The sequence below is a fragment of the Sciurus carolinensis genome, chromosome 5, assembly GCF_902686445.1.
Source record: "Sciurus carolinensis chromosome 5, mSciCar1.2, whole genome shotgun sequence".
Taxonomy (NCBI): Eukaryota; Metazoa; Chordata; class Mammalia; order Rodentia; family Sciuridae; genus Sciurus; species Sciurus carolinensis.
Genome location: NC_062217.1, coordinates 148950403 through 148956464, shown reverse-complemented (window position 1 = coordinate 148956464; position 6062 = coordinate 148950403).

Sequence of the window (6062 nt, the reverse complement as noted above, 5' to 3'; positions counted from 1 at the left end):
ACTTGATGGGCATCTCCTTGAGTCCTAAGTACAACTCTGTGGGGACCTTGGTGTGTGTCACTCAGGAATAGAGGAGACAGGCCGTAGCCTCTGTACCTCTTCCCACATATAGGTCACAATCACCCTTCTCTGCAGGCAGTCCCCACAGGGAAAGCATCTCTGCTCAGAAGTCTCTTGGGGGTGTGACAAAGGGGTGAAGCTGACACTGCCACACAAGTCATGTTTGGAGAGCCCAGCCCTTGGGACTGATGGGTGGATGAGATGAGGGAAGCAAGAGAAGGAGATGGACAGAACAGGACAGAATGGGGAGGAAATAGGAGTCCAGGTTAGAAATTTGGGGAGGTAGAACAAGGAATCTTGGGGTCAAACAGCCACAAGAGCAGTAAGGATCCTTTCTGGATTTACAGTCAAGGTGCTTCCCTTATGGAGACTGCTCTGGTTTGGGTCAAAAGTGGGATTTGTCTTTGTCATTGAAAAAACTGGAAAATGAGGAGATTTACATCTTAGTTTTAGTACTGTCACTATATAGCTACTTATGTCTTAGAAATCTCTGAGTCTCAGTTTCCTCATCTGCAAAATGTTGACAATATTTTCCTTCCTTTCTCAGTTTTTTAGTATTGAAAAATCATAGATGTGAAATATATATTATATGTGATTATACATATATAAAATTACAATAATATATGCATATATGTATATATAGTGTAGATATGTGATGCATACAGAAGTGGTCCAGCGTGGGTGAGGGAAAGGGTTTCTGTCGGAGGGATGAGTTGGCTGTAAATTAATTGCTAAGAAACTTATTTAATAGAAAAACCACAGGAGACAATTATCTCTTTTGAGTCAGAGTGGGCATGACGGATTGAGCCATGCCAGATCTGGCTCTCATAAAGATGGAGGAGCCCACCTTCCCTTCACTTATAGTTGTACAGGTAAAGGAGGACAAGAAGGAGCTTCTTCTGTGAGAAACAGGATGGGATGGAGTTAAGGAAGCCATTTGCTCTAGAAGTTATCCCAGGAGGACCAGCAAATTCTGGGTGGTGAGTCACTCTGCACAGATACCATACATACGCCAGGCGATCTGGAACAATCTCTCAATGATTGACAGTCCCTGAAAGCCAGATTTCTGTGTGATGGCTCACCAAGCCTGATTTTAATTACTGGCCACGGATGGCTTCCTGCACAATAATATATGTGTATATGTATATATAGTGTAGATCTGTGATGCATACGGAAGTATAAGGCCCAGGCAATCAAAGTGTTGCCATCGTCTTGAAGATGAGCTTTTGGACTGGCTCAGACTCTCTTTGCTCACATGGTTTTTTATGTAGCAGGTGGATGTTCGAGTCACAGGAGGAACAGAAGGCTCTTCCACAGCAGCAGACTCACAAGCTAACTAATACAAAATATATAATTGGATTTTAAAGTATTTTAATCTTCATATAAAATATAAGAGTTTTATATTAAATAATCTTCATATAAAAGACAATTGAGTGTCTCTGCACTTAATATTATATTTATAATATTTTCTGCTTTGGTAGCACATGGACCGCCCCCCTACTCAAAGGAGTTTATAGTTTCCTGAAGAGACAGATTTGCAAAGGGTAGTCACAATGATGGTATGTTCAAATCACAGAATGCCTGAAGGCAGAAGCAGCAGGAGAGTCACCTCATTTGGAAACAGTAGGAAGGGCAAGAGGGAAGAGGGTCAGAGAAAACATCACAGAGGAGGAAGTTGGACTCTGATCTCACCCCTGCGGTTTCCTCTGCCCGAAGATCCTTCCCTCTCTCGTCTTGTCCTGTTCCTGCTCAGTTCAAAGGCCAGCTCTCCACATAATGTCCCCGTCACTCAAAGAATGAATGTACTTTGCACTTTTCTTATGAACTGTCTCCTGTTACCTTGTGTCACACTGTAGAAATTTGCCTGTGTGCAATTAACCTCCTCTACTAGATTTCAAACTCATTAATGGAAGGTGCTGCCCTCTTACACATTTTTGTATCTGCCACACAGCCTAGAATATGGCTGACACACAGTGCTTGTTGAATGAAAGATTAAAACCTAATAGAAAGGGCTACATCATTGTTTCCCATTCTCCCAGATGCTTGGCTCTTCAAACTTTGGTAGCTGCTAAATTAAACTGCTATTTCTATTGCCCAAATAATAGAAGACTTTAAAACAACAACCACTCTTCCTAAAGTCATCTCCTCTAGTCCCTTGTTGGCAGTAAACATGTTTATAATGCTTTAATGCCAGTCAATCCATGGGGCTGGTATGCTGTTTCCTGCTTTTTTAATAAATACTACATTCTCATTGTCAAAGTCCTAGACAACATGAATGCAGAACCACTGTACCCATCAGCAGAGTAAAACCCTCAGCACAGTTGCCTGCTGCAGCAGTGGAAGGAGGTAAGAAGCAACTCAAGTCTTGGAAGATGGTGCCTTACGTACTCTTTATAGAAGGGGTCTTCCTCTTTCTAATAGTGGGGGGGTAATCAAATGCTTTCAGCCTTTTAACATAAATAATAAGTTTGTTAAGGTCTTGGTAAGTAAACTCAAATAACAATCAAATTTATGGGAGAAGTGTTGCAGCTTATCCTCGGCCTTTGGGAATCCTCTTGAGAGCAGACACTGAGTTGAGCAGGGCAGTGGCTATTCATTGACTGTTCAGGGGACAGGTATTGGGCACCCCCTCATGTCAGACAATTTTCCAAACTAAGCTCCCATCCCATACGGAAACAGTTTGATTCTTCTCCAGAATTTTGTGGGAAGAATATACTAGCCTACAAAATAGGGTTTGGTTTTTATGTGCTTTGGTCTTCCCCATAACAATTCAGTCTTCTGCATTTATCTTAATAACATTATCTACAAAGATGAAATCAGAAAATTATAGAAACCTGGGAGAAAGTCTGCCCATGTTGGTTTATACACCCCCTGTGTTAGAAACTAGCCTGCATCTTCCCAGATTTAAGATTGGCAAAAGGTAGAACACACATTGCAGATATTCCTCAGAGTCTGTTGTCCCCTGTCACTCTAGTTACCTGGACATATTGTGGAAACTGGGTTTGGGATCAAAGTTCACTCACTGGTTCAACTGGGGAGCCACTGCAAAGAGCAATCTTTATTAAGAAGGAAAAGAGGCCAGGATCTGCATATCCTAGTAAGACCACGGATGTGTACTCTTAGGACCAAGTTGTAAAAAAAAGAAGAAAACATTCTCTTCGTGGAGACAATAGCATAACAGCTGCAATTTTTAAATATTTTCTTCAAGATTCCACAAAACACTATTAAAGGTTTAGTTGCAGGAGATTGGAAGGAAACATGCAGGAGCTGACTTGCTTGGCTCTCAGGAGAAGGCCCTGTACTCCACATGAGCCACTTCTGAGTCACAGGCCTCAGAGGGAGGGTGAAAGGGCCTCCTGACATTCCTGGGATGAGGATGGGGAATGTCCCAGACAGTGGCAGGTCCTGAGACTCAGTGGGGTTGGCTGGTGCTGCTGGGGGGTGGGGGCAGAAGCACAGCTTAGAGCAGGAATGGATGGGAGCTGCCTCTGCTGCTGTCAGAAGCTCCTCCTTCCCATTTGGTGAGACTTGGGCTTCCCTGTCAGTCTCTGCATACTTGCCCACCCCATGCTCCCTCTGGGATGAAGTGGACCCCAGACCCCTTACAGTCCTGCACCTGCTATAACTTGGACGACTTGCATTCATTTATTTTGGCTTCAGAATCTTTGCTGTTTCTTTCTCCTCTGCCCTGGTAATTAAATGAATGAGTCAATAAAAGAAAAAGATATTGGTCCTCTGATACTTTTCCAATATCAGTGAAAGTCATACTTTCTAATCTTTTATATTCATCTATACTATTTTTTTTTTTTTTTTTTTTTTTTTGCGGTGCTGGGGATTGAACCCAGGGCCTTGTACTTGTGAGGCAAGCACTCTACCAACTGAGCTATCTCCCCAACCCCATCTATACTATTTTTAAAGATCCTATATTTATAATCTGTGTGATCACAATTAGCTTAAGCCCAAATTCAAATAAAATATCTAATTCAACCTCAGCCAGACTGGGCTGTGTCAAGATTTCACTGACAGGTGACAGTAAAATGCTTCCTTTGTTCAACTGAGTGTCCCTCCTCCCAAAGTCTCAAAATATTAAAATCCTAGAATCTTTGAACTGGAAGGGACTTTGTCCATGTAACTATCCCTCAGTCCTGCCACCTTTAAAATTATCCCTTTTAAATGAAGCTACGTCCCAGGTCCTGCCAAAATGTTTTGGTTTGCCTCTTTGTAACCCAATAGCTTGAGATTGTTGTGAGGTCATGGGTGTGGCTGGAAAAATTACTCCCTGTGACCAACAGCTCTTTCCTCACCCTGCACTGCTCTCATGCTGTTTCTAATGAATAAAACATAGTCACATGACATCTTGTACTTTTCCTTTATTCAGTTTATACTGGTAATCACTTCCTTTGTGTGATCAGAGAACTATCCATTGTATATGGTTAGAGATAATGAGAAAGAGCCATGAAGAAGCTCCTGAACTTGCTGAAGTGTGGAATGGGACCCTGTTAGCTATGGGATGGTGAGCACAAGTCCTAGACTCTGGGTGCACAAAGTATTCTGTGTCCTTCTTTAACAAGCTTATTTATTTATAGGACAGACATTCCCATTAACTTTCTTTTTCTGGGAACAAGTGACTATGTTCCTGTCAAAAGAAAGGAGGGAAGAAAGGAAAGAAGAAAAGAAGAAAGGGAGAGAGAGAGAGAGATTCAGAACATTTTCAAATTCACTTTTCACAAAAATACAAGCTTTGGCCAATTTGAAAATTTGAACTTTGAGTAAACTGAGCATGAATCTTGGTTTTTGTAGAGCAAGGTGAATCTCGTGGAAGATCAGGTGGATATTTGTGATGAGGATTAAGGGACTTAGGATAAGCCAAATATACCCAAGATTGGAGTTCCAAAAAGATAAGTCTTCATTTCTCTTCATCTTTACCCATGTATTCTACCAAGGAAAGTTTTTCTGGACACCACAAACACCTTCTAGAACATTTCCATCTATCAATACAATGTAGTGGAGAGTCCTTTAAGTCTGATCCTGAAATTCATTTATTCAATAAATATGTATTATGTTCCTTTTTTTCTAACATTGCACCAAGCACATTGGATGGGAATATGAATTAGGCATGATCCTTGACTTCAACAAACTTCTATGTTAGTGATAACTAAAGAAAAAAATTCAAAGGATCTGGAGACCTGAAGCATTTTCTGGAATATTAAGGTGATTACACATGGGTATCCTTTGTAAATAAATGCCATCCTCTTATCCTCTATTATTGAAATCAAGACTCTGAATCCAAATACACCTGTGTACACAAAAACCTTAAGTGATTAATTATACCGTTAAAGTTTAAGCTGGTTCCTTCAGCCCCAGCCATCTTTCAGGCTTACAGACTGTGCTTTTCCACACTACTGTAGAGTTTCTCTCCACCATGTGGAGCTACTGTTTCAAGTGCTGTTGGCTAGCCAGTTCAGAGTAGGACAAATTTTGAAACAAAAAGAATGAGAAGGGATGGGGAGGGTGCCAGAAAAGTAGGAATAAGGAGAGGTTAAAGAAGAAAGCAGGCTATCTGCCACCTGGGGATTCCCAGGTAACCCCCATCTGATCCAATTCTATTAGGAAAGTTATGTCCTACTCCCAGTAATTCATTGTGGTTTCATCCAGTAGTTCTGAACCCTGGCTGACCACAGAACACTAGGAAAACTTCCCCCCACCCCACCGTACCAAGGATTAGACCCAGGGTCTCTTAACCACTGAGCTACATTGCCAGCCTCCCCTGTCCCTTTTTAATTTTTTAATTTTGAGACAGAATCTTGCTAAGTGGCTTTGGGCCTTGCTAAGTTGCTGAGGTTGACTTTGAACTTGGAATCCTCCTGCCTCAGCATCCTGAGCCACAGACCAGGAAAACTTTTTAAAGATACATATCCCAAAGGGGATCCAAGATGGCGGACTAGAGGGAGGCTGTGTTCCTTGTCACTTGTAACTCTGGTTTCAAGCAGAGGATATCTGTT